An 11,748-nucleotide genomic window follows, 5' to 3' on the forward strand; every position below is an offset into this window, starting at 1 on the left:
ATAAATTTTCTACCAGGTCAGACTGGCAGAGACCCTGGGGGATTTTGCTTTCCTTTGCAGTGTGAGGCACTGGTCATTTGCTCATTTGAATTGGTTAATGGTGGCTTCTCAGTAACCTGAAGTCTTTAAAGTCATGAAGTAAGGACTTCAGTAATGCAGCAAGAGCTTTTGTGCCTCTTACAGGAATGCGTGGTGCTGTTCTGTGGCATGTGACATGCAGGAGGTGAGATTAGATTACCATCATGGTCCCTCCTCACCTTAAAGGCTGTGATTTTTATGATGGATAATCAGTTGTACATGAGCTTCTAGTGTAACTGGTTGGAATGTTCTTTGTTTGTCCACACTGAATGTAACCAGGTTATAATCACTGGTCTCTAGGCAACCCCCAGTTTCCAGTCCAATGATTCATGTATCTTTATCCATCATAATTAGATCAAAAAAAATTACGTCATGTTGTGCTTATCTGATCTGCCTTGTCTCTTAGATTGTGATAATTTTTAAAGCTCCTAATGTGTAGACCCCACCACTGAGTCTTAGGTAGGTAGTAGATGATTGAGTCTTTCCTGAGGGAACCATGGGATGGGAGCAAATGTGTTAGAGCCATGGTCACCAACCCGTCGATCATGATCAACTGGTCAATTGCAGATGCACAACCAGTTGATCGCGAGGTGTTCCAGCCCTCCCATTCTCCCCCACACCCAAGAAGGAGCCCGTCCTGATGCTACCTTCCACAAAAATGGAGGTAGCACTGGCTTCCTGTGGCATGGGGGAAGGAAGGGAAGTCCCACAGCTGTGCGTCAGGTCCAGGTCTCAGGAAGCATGCAGGCTGCTCTTTCCCTCCTCCAAACAGCCAGCGCACTTTCTGAAATTCTGGGTCTGTCATGCCTTCAGGAACTTCCTTCCCCCTGCTTCCTGCCTTCCTGCGTGGAGGTGGGGAAGGAGTAGGAGTCCCAGGACTGCGCGCCAGATCCATCTTCTCAGGAAGCACGCATTTCTCCTTCACTCCCCATAACAGCTGCGCACATCCTGAAAAGTTGGAGCTGGCACGCAGTCCTGGGACTCCTACTTCCTCCCCCGTCCCACGCGCAGGAAGGCAGCAGGGGGAAGGAAGTCCCTGGTGGTATGATAGACCTGGCTGTTTGGAGGAGAAGAGTAGCCCATGTTTCTTCCTGAGACCCTGGACCTGGCGCGCATCTGTGGGATCCCCAGATACCAGCTGAGCTGTCCCTGTCCCCTCCCCTTAGCCAGACCCCCACGAATACCCTGCCCCAGCCCCCACCAGCACCCTGTCCCTGCCCCCTGGCTAGACCCCTACCAGCACCCTGCCCAAACCCCCACCAGCACCTTGCACCTGCCTCCTGGCCAGACTCCCACCAACACCCTGCCCAGACCCCCATCAACACACTGCTCATGATCCTGCCCAGACACCATCCAGCATCCTGCCCTTGCCTTGTGGCCAGACACCCACCAGCACCCTGCCCTTGCCCCCTCCTTCCTGGCCAGACACCTACCCCCAGCTTGCTCCTGTACCCTATTTTCCAGCCAGATTCTGAACCCTCCCTATCCCACTTACTGGCAGCCCTGTCCTACTCACTGGATTCCTCATTTCTGGCCCCACAGATTCCACTAACCCTGGAACCCCAGAAGAGTTAATCTGGCTTGGGGCTGGAGTGCCAGGGGAGTGAGGTGTCTCAGTTGGGGCCACATTAGTGAGGCTTGGGGGTCTTTTTTTTTTCAGAGAGAGAGATGGGTTTTTTTGCATCTCACTTGTGTGGCCCTGACTGATTTTTCTGTGGGTCAGTGACCCCTGACTCAGAACAGGTTCCCCGCTCCTCTCATAAATAAAGAGAATGCTGAAACATTTTGTGTTTGACATATTTTATTTAAAAATGAAGCCTGGCCAACAAGCTCCCAGCTGGGGGCCAAGCCCCATCTGGCTGCAATATCATAACACTACTGTACCACCCTTACATCCACAAGCCTGCGGCTGGCTCAGCACCCCAACCCTCTACCTGACCCCAACACTCTCCAGCCTGGAGCCCCCTCCGTGAGCCAGCATCCCCTTCTCCACATCCTCCTGCTGCACCCAAATTCCCTCCCAGAGCTTTCACCTCTCATCCCTTCCCACACCCAAATCCCTCATTCCAGGGATGGTCAGGGATGGTGTAGACGGAGCTTGGTCCTGCCTTGAGGGCGGGGGGCTGGAGTCGATGACCTCTTGAGGTCCCTTCCAGTCCTATTATTCTATGATTCTATGATTCCCACCCCAGAGCACGCACCTCCTGTCTCAACCAACTGAGAGTGAGTAAGGGCTGGGGATAGCAAATGATGGAGATGAGGAGAACAGAGAGGGCAGGGCCTCAAGGAAGGGGTAGGGTCTAGGGGAAGGACGGGGTAGATCTTGGCTTGTCCTGACATTTAAAAAGTGATCTTGGGTGTAAAAAGGTTGGAGACCACTGTGTTAGAGCATTCCAAACAAACTGCAAGTGATAGAGAAGCCCTGCTACGAGTGCCGCTAAGAGGGAATACAATAATAATTGAGTCTCACAATCAGGAAGGCATGTGCAACTGTGGCAAAGCTGCCACCAAACAAACAAGGCTGTAGAATATGTAAATTGTGCTACACCTACCAAAAGGTTTTCCCTGGAAAGAGCGCAGCAGCTGAAAGTGGTGCAAAGATTCCTAACTTGACTTAGTCTTCCTAAGTGAATCACCTCAACTTAGCACATGAAGGGAAAGTCAGTCATATCAATGACCTCTGCTTAACCAGGGCTCAGGAGGAGGTAACTGATGATAATATCACTCACTATTCATAGGAGGATGTGTTTAAACTAACAAGTCACACTCATCATGTTTCTTCTGAATGCTAGTGATTCACATCTATATCTCTAGCCCCATTGACCCTGCGTGGACTACGTCTGTTCTGGAATAGTGTTATTAGGCGTAATAGGCACTGTCTAAACATCTTTGGCCCAAGGATCTTATAACCTAAATAGACAAAACACACAAAACTCAGGGTAGGAGGACAGAGAAACAAAGTGACTTACCTAGATTACATAGTAGGTCAGCAACAGAGCCAAGAGTAGAATTCAGGTCTTCTGAATCTCTGTTCAGTACTCTTCCCACTTGATTATACTGGATCAATGAACCTTGCACAGATCCAGTACTGCAATTCCTATTTTCCTGTCTTGTCTGACAAGGATGTCACAAAAATCAGTTGCAGAAACTACGAAAGGGGTAAATCAGTCTAAATTAAGAACATAAGAATGGCCATACTGGGTCAGACCAAAGATCTGCCTGCTGACAGTGGCCAATACCTGATGCCAAGTGTTTTTAATATCTCTTCATATGGGACCTGTTCCAAACCCCTAATCATTTTTGTTGCCCTTTTCTGAACCTTTTCCAATGCCAAGATATATTTTGTGAGCTGAGGAGACCACATCTGCACACAGTATTCAAGATGTCTTATTTTATTTATTTTATTTTATGTCTTATTCTCTATCCCTTTTTTTAACAATCACCCAATCTCCCCTATTGGGAGTTCTCCAAGAGGACAACTTCGAACCACTGCAATGGGATCTTGTCTCACTGCCACGGTCCATGGGCAATTCAACAGGACCTCTTGACCAATAAAGTGGCTGTTTTCAGTCACAAGATCCCAGAACCTCTACCCATTGTAAGATGCCTAGACAGTTGCTTCCCATCTTGTATGTATGGAACTGATTGTTCCTTCCTAAGTGGAGCACTTTGCATTTCTCTTTATTAAACTTCATCCTGTTTACCTCTGACCATTTCTCTAACTTGCTAAGGTCATTTTGAATTATGTCCCTATCCTCCAAAGAAGTTGCAACCCCACCCAGTTTGGTATCATCTGCAAACTTAATAAGCATACTCTCTATCCCAATATCTACATCATTGATGAAGATATTGAACAGTACGGGTCCCAAAACAGACCCTTGCGGAACTCCACTTGTTATCCCTTTCCAACAGGATTTAGCACCGTTAACAACAACTCTCTGACTACGGTTATCCAGCCAATTATGCACCCACCTTATCGTGGCTCTATCTAAGTTATATTTGCCTAGTTTATCAATAAGAATATCATGCGAGACCGTATCAAATGCCTTACTAAAGTCTAGGTATATGACATCCACCGCTTCTCCCTTATCCACAAGGCTCGTTATCCTATCAAATAATTACTCCCAAGCCATTTTGCCAGTGCTGCAGCTAGGGAGCATGGTTTAATGTAAACTATTAAACAGATTAAGCATTTTAACTTTCTCATGTTAGTTTATCAAACTTCATTTTAAATAAAGTAAAATATTAATTTATATCCAACAGAAAAGATTTCAATGCTTTCTTTATTTATGGCAGGGGTGGGGAACCCTTTTTGGATGTGGGGCCACTGACCCACAGAAAACTCAGTCAGGGACCGCACAAGTGAGAGGGAAAAACACACCTCCAAAACCCACATCACTCACTGATGTCGCCCCCAAATGAGAAACCTCACTCCTCTGGCAGTCCAGCCCCCACAGGGTGAGGGCAAGGGACAGGGAGGACTGAGGTTCAGGGTTTCCCATAGGCCAGATTTACCCTACTGGGTTCTGGAGTTAGTGGATTTTATGGACCCCCTTTAGCCCTGGAGTGGGGACAAAAATGAAGGGTTCAGTGTGTGGGACAAGGCTGCCAGCGAGTGGGATAGGAATGTGGGGCAGAATCTGAAGTGTGGTGCAGAAGAGGGAGAGGTTGTGAGATCTGGATGGGAGGTAAGGGACAGACGCAGACTGGGAGTAGGGTATCTGGCCAGGGGGAAGGAATATTAGCAAGGGAGGGTGCAGTGTGTGGCCAGGAGGGAGGGAACAAGGAGCAATGGTGGATGTAGGAGAATGGTGGAGGTAGGTGTCTGGCCAGGGAGAATGTTCTGGAGCAAGGGAGGGTGCAGAAGCAGGCTGTGGGTAGGTATCTGACTCGGAGGGAGTGTGCAGGAGAGGGTTTGGGGTAAGGTGTCTGACCAGGAGGGAGGGTGCAGGAGCGGACTGGGGATAGGATGTCTAGCTAGGGGCAGGGAGATGGGTCAGGGGGTGTCTGGGGATAAAGCTGGGGGGCAGAGTGGCTGAGGGGGTCCAGGGAGATGGGAGGCAGGGTGTTCCTGGGAGGAGGGCTGGAGTCAGGGTGCCCCAGGGGGAGGGGGCAAGGAGGCTTGGCATGGCGAGGCAGGGGTGGGTGACCCTGGGGTCCAGACCCTGGCACCATCGGGGGCGAGCACTAAGGCAGCTTGGCTCAGTCTCTGCGGGTGCAAAGCCCAGAAGGGCCCCAAGCTCCCACCTGTATCCTGCATGTGCAGGCTCCTCAACCCCAGTGCTGCCTCCTCCCACTGCCACTGGGTGTGGTGAAGTCTAACCTGCTACCAGGGAAGAGCAAGGGCACCTGCTGCTCGCACACCAACCCACCCAGCCACACCCTGCGTGCACCAGCAGCACCGCTGTTACCATGGCGACCACAAGCCCAGTGGGGCCTGGGTGAGGTGGATGCCCAGCAGGGCTCTTGTACATTTCAAAGACTCAGGCACCACAGGGAGCGCAGGACAGTCCCTTGCTGGCCCAATGTTCCCTGTAGGGCTTTTGCTTATGAAATGTACAAGAGCCCTGCTGGGGAGCTTATGCATTTCAAAGGCTCAGGTGCTGCAAGGATCATGGGCCCAGTTCCCCACCGGCCCTGCACTCCCTGCGGGGGCTTCCACTTTTGAACTGTAGCAAGAGCCTAGCCGGGCTCTTACTACAGTACAAAGGTGGAGGCACTGTTATAGACTAATCGAATAGTCAATGGAAATTCCATTGACTATTCAATTAGTTAATTAATCTAAATTCAACATCCCTAGTTTCTAGGTGCCACGGTCAGCAATATATCTCCAATGAATATACTGGGAGTAGAATTGGGCCCTAAAATATTACGTGATCTTTGATCAGCTTGAATCAGCATCAAATGACTTCTGAGTGCCCGGGTCTTGTGGAGTCCGGGCAGAAGATTGGCTGTGTAAGACAAAGAAATAAGGTTGGTTTTATATCATAATGTTCTTAGGAGAGGGAGCAAAGTGAGTCTTTGAGAATTAAAGCAAAGATGGAAGAGGGGAAGGCATATGAAAATTAAAATTAAAAGGGGATCACAAATTTTTGAAAATAACAAGTCTGTTGGCTTCAAATCTTTATTCTATCAAATTTACTAGTACGGTGGGAGTTAATTTTGCCTGCTTTCCATATGTAGGATTTTGGCATGCCAGTGGAGATGAAAACAGCATTTTTCATTCAGTGGATAAAAAGCCCTGTGGGTATTAAAGAGAGCTGAGTTAATAATTTGCAGTGAAGAACATATTCAAAACATTTACCTTCTTTTATAGCTTGTGGAATAGCTTTGAGTAAGGATGTTAAGAGGCGGGTAATTGGGTAACTGTGTAGTTGATACAATTTGTATCGAGTACACTATTAGTCAATAAGGGAAGGTGCTCAGAAGGAGCTACTCCCGCTGTAGCTCTGCAGTTTAAATGTAGTAAGAGCTGGGCCCGCAGCAAGCCTGGCTTCTACTACATTTAAACTGAAGAGCCAAAGTGGGGGTAGCTCCTGGACCTGGTGCAAGCCAGGACTGAGCCAGGTTTGCTCTGTTCTGGCTCATGCTGGGTCTGTGGTGGGTCCAGGCAAGCAGCACCACAGAAATGGTGACAGAGGCAGCAGCGCAGGGGTGGTGGTGGAGGGCAAGTGATATAGAGGCAGCAAGGGGCGCAGGGGTGAAAATGTGAGTAGACTACCCAATAAGCTTGGGCTTATTTGGTAGTTGACTAATCAACTGCTCTTTTACATCTCTAACTGTGAGAAGATTGTGGTTTCCTCAAATGGATTTATCATTCAAATTTGATCAATGAATATCTTTCATTGTTTACTCTAGGGATTGATTTAATTGTGTCTGGAGAGATTATATGGTGGTGTTTCTGTTATCTCTTTCGATGAGCCTTGTTACTTACTGATTTTTTTTTTTCTTTTGCATTACAGGCAGTCCCCGGGTTACGTACAAGATAGGGACTGTAGGTTTGTTCTTAAGTTGAATCTGTATGTAAGTCGGAACTGGCATCCAGATTCAGCCGCTGCTGAAACTGATCAGTTTCAGCAGCAGCTGAATCTGGATGCCAGTTCCGACTTACATACAGATTCAGCTTAAGAACCCCAGGCGTCCCCAAGTCAGCTGCTGCTGAAACTGATCAGCGGCTGATTCCAGGAAGCCGGGGGCAGAGCAACTGTGCCTCGGGCTCACTGTAGTCAGCTGCTGGTCAGTTTCAGCAGCGGCTGACTTGGGGACGCCTGGGGCAGAGCAGCTGGGGTGCTGCTGGGTTGCTCCAGTAGCGCCGCTCCTCGGCACTACTGGAGCAACCCAGCAGCACCCCAGCTGCTCTGCCCCAGGCGTCCTGATTCAGCCGCTGCTGAAACTGACTAGCAGCGGCTGAATCAGGACGCCTGGGGCAGAGCAGCAGGGGTGCTGCTGGGTTGGTCCAGTAGCGCCGAGGAGTGGCGCTGCGGGACCAACCCAGCAGCGCCCCAGCTGCTCTACCCCAGGCGTCGTGGGCAGAAAAGCCTGGTCTTCTGGAGGGGAGGGGGCACTAGCTGCGCCCTCCCCCCCCCCAGCAGACCAGGGAGACACGGAGCAAAGACGCGCAGGATGCCTGCAGCGGGACAGCCCAGACGCACCGCGGCTGTCCCGCTGCAGGCGTCCTCTGAGGCTTTGCTCCCCGTCTCCCTGGCCTGCTGGTCAGACCAGGGAGACACGGAGCAAAGACGCAGAGGACGCCCGCAGCGGGACAGCCCAGGCGCGCCGCAGCTGTCCCGCTGTGGGCGGCCTCCAAGGCTTTGCTCCCCGTCTCCCTGGTCTGACCAGCAGACCAGGGAGATGGGGAGCAGCTTTTCTCGCCCTGGAGAACGCGGGCGGCGGGACCGCGGCTCATCTGGGTGTCCCGCCACTCCCGTCCTCCGGGGCGAGAAAAGCCCTGTTCGTAACTGCGGATCCGACATAAGTCGGATCCGCGTAACTCGGGGACTGACTGTATTCACCTAGCTCTAGTCCTCAAATAAACTTACCACCTGTACTCCCACAATTTGAACATTTTGAGCCTCTAAAGGTAGTATAAGCAATAATATGTATAATAATAATTGTATATATCTAACACAGTTTATCCAAAAAATTCAAAATATTTTACAACATTTAAATGTCACAACACTCCGTGAGGTTAGTAATTATTATGCCTCTTCCATGGACAGGGTGAAAGAGCTACAGAGATGTTAAGTGATTTGTCCAATCTACACAGTAACTCAGTGGAAGAGCCAGGAATAAAATCCATAAATCATGGTAATAGCTGTCCATCAAATCCACTGTTAAAATTCTGAGTGTCACAATGCTTATTTTGGTTTCTGGACTGAAATTGTCCTTTTGTGCATATGCTTTTGTGCTGTGAACAGATTGTAAACTGACTGTGCACCATAATTGTGTTAAAACCAGTCCATCTCCAAAGTGATAGTGCAGCCAAATCAAAAAGTGTTGTTTGTCTTAAATAAAAAGTTTGCCTTACAGCAACTTTGTTACGACTTCTTTAACCATTACCCCTATTCCAGACAAGTTTATGTCAGTAGCTGGGTACTGTACCAAGCCAAAAACAGTGCCTCATGGAATTGCATTGTCCTGGATGGGAAAGCTGATAGTCCATACAATATTCACCACAATAGTGTTTCTATCCAAAGTAATGAATCTTCTATAATCTTGGCCACATCTTGTATGATTAATTTATGTGATGCTTCACAAAAATTCATGGTGATGAAGCAGTTCCAGTGTTCTGCCGAGTGTATCTCTAATGCCCTGAATATCACATTTGGAGAAACAGGAGAACACACTGCAGTGAAGTTGACGACACTAGATTACAGTTGCCGGACATGGAGGAATCGGTACTGTTATCTAAGGCAGAGGAACAATCATAATATTCAGCTTGTGACTGTCACTTTTAATGCAGATATTTTCATCCCTTGGAATTTTAGGTTTTTATGAAAACTTTGATGGCTATGTCACTTCATCTGCACGTGACTTTGAAAACAATTTTTCAGTGTACAGGCAGTCCCTGAGTTACGCGGATCCGACTTATGTCGGATCCGCAGTTACGAACGGGGCCGTTCCTCTCCCTGGTCTCCAGCAGACCAGGGAGAGGAAGCAAAGCGGCGGAACACGTGGGCAGCGTACAGGGCTGTCCGCTGCCCACGCGCTCCGCGGCTTGGCTCTGCTTTGCTCTGCTTTGCCCCCCCGTCCCCCTGGTCTGCAGACCAGGGGGACAGGAGGGGAGGGCAAAGCAGAGCCAAGCCACGGAGCGCCCGGCCAGCTGACAGCCCAGACGCGTCTGGGCTGGCAGCTGGCAGCGAGCTCCGCGGCTTGGCTCTGCTTTACCCCCCCCCCGGTCTGCAGACCAGGAGGACGGGGGGGGGGGGCAAAGCAGAGCAAAGCAGAGCCAAGCCGCAGAGCGCGCGGTCAGCTGACAGCTGTCAGCTGGCCGGGCGCTCCGCGGCTTGGCTCTGCTTTGCCCCCCCCCCCCCCCGTCCTCCTGGTCTGCAGACCAGGGGGACGGGGAGCAAAGCAGAGCAAAGCCACGGAGCCCGAGGGCAGCAGGACAGCCACGGCGCATCTGGGCTGTCCCGCTGCCCCCGTGCTCCGTGGCTTTGCTCCGGACACCTGTGGTACAGCAGCTGGGGCGCTGCCAGTTGGTCCCGTAGCGCCGCTCTGGGCGCTACTGGACCAATCGGGCAGCACCCCAGCTGTTCTGCCCCAGGCGTCCTGATTCAGCCACTGCTGGTCAGATTCAGCAGCGGCTGAATCTGGACGCCAGTTCTGACTTACATACAGATTCAACTTAAGAACCCCAGGCATCCCCAAGTCAGCTGCTGCTGAAACTGATCAGCGGCTGATTCCAGGAAGTCCGGGGCAGGGGCTTCCTGTAGTCAGCCACTGGTCAGTTTCAGCAGCGGCTGACTTGGGGACGCCTGGGACAGAGCAGCTGGGGTGCTGCTGGGTTGGTCCAGTAGCGCCGAGGAGCGGTGGCGCTACTGGAGCAACCCAGCAGCACCCCAGCTGCTCTGCCCCAGGCGTCCCCAAGTCAGCCGCTGCTGAAACTGACCAGTGGCTGACTACAGGAAGCCCCTGCCCCGGACTTCCTGGAATCAGCCGCTGATCAGTTTCAGCAGCAGCTGACTTGGGGATGCCTGGGGTTCTTAAGTTGAATCTGTATGTAAGTCAGAACTGGCGTCCAGATTCAGCCGCTGTTGAAACTGATCAGTTTCAGCAGCGGCTGAATCCGGACGCCAGTTCCGACTTACATACAGATTCAATTTAAGAACAAACCTACAGTCCCTATCTTGTACGTAACCCGGGGACTGCCTGTACTGGCAGTTCTGAAAACCTGAAGAAATAATTAACCTGTGTTTTGGGCTATTTTAGGTTAAATCCTTAAATAAAATGTGAATGAAATTTGACAGGAAAAGTCATTTCAAATCAAAAAGATAAAATATTTCATGTGAGCATATTAAAAATGAAGTGTTTCAATTTTGTAAATTTTTGAGTTTCTGACCAAAATAACACAGTTAATTCAACATGAATGTGAACAGTTACTTGTTAAAACTGAAGGAACAGCAAGTGAACTTAACTAACTCAAATGAATGTGATTGCCAGACTTATGATTGGCTCACTCCAGTTCTGCTCCTTTATGAAGGAGCTCTGTGAAGGTGGATTGCAGACCTTCATGAGTGTGTCTGCATGCTTTAGTCTACCCCTTGAAAGCATTCTATTATTATTTTTTAATTAGACTCAGTGTGTGGTCCATTCATCTCACTTTGATCCAAATACTTGTGAACTTTGAAGAGTTATTCTGCTGCATTCGCTTTGTGGTGGCATTCTTTGTCCTGTATTTTGTGGGTGGGTGGGGAATGGGGTTAGGCTACAAAGGAATCTTGAATAAGCATTACACAGCTGTTGATAATACAAAACATTCACCAATGAAGGATTTTACTCAGATATCACATGATATTTTGGAACATATGGCACATAGTGAAATTCACTGTGGGCCTCAGCAGTGTTGTTTTGGATAGCAATATTTTTGTCCTTTGTACAATTTGAAGCAGACTTTTCCATGGATGTTAGGGGAAGTAAGATAGGAAAATATACCTGCCATGGTTGTATTGAGGAGACTTTTTTAATGCAAGATAAAAGGGAAGGAAGAATATAATTTCCTTGACAAATACAAAGAGGGAAATGTCCATACCCTGGTAATTAGCTCTATTGTCTTCATGTTTTGCAGAGATCAGCAGATGTATAGAGATGGGTAGAAGTGAGAACCACCTTAGCAGGAGGATTTCACTTTGGCTACGTCTAGACTGCAAGCCTCTTTCGAAAAAGAGCATCTAGACTACAACAGTGTGGATGCTCTCTTTCAAAAAAGCACAGTTTGCTTTACATAGTGCCTTTTTTCAAAAGAGCACTTTCGAAAAAAGGCATTTTTTGTCATAAAATGAGGTTTTCTGCAGTCAAAAAATGGCCGCATTCTTTCGATTTACTTTCGAAAGAACATGGCAGCAGTCTAGATGCAGGGGAAGTTTTTTCAAAAAAAGGCTACTTTTTTTGAAAAAACCTTATAATCTAGACACACCCTTTGTTATACTAAGGAACAAATCCTGAGCTATC

Source organism: Pelodiscus sinensis, chromosome 3 (genome assembly GCF_049634645.1).
Source record: "Pelodiscus sinensis isolate JC-2024 chromosome 3, ASM4963464v1, whole genome shotgun sequence".
Lineage (NCBI taxonomy): Eukaryota > Metazoa > Chordata > Testudines > Trionychidae > Pelodiscus > Pelodiscus sinensis.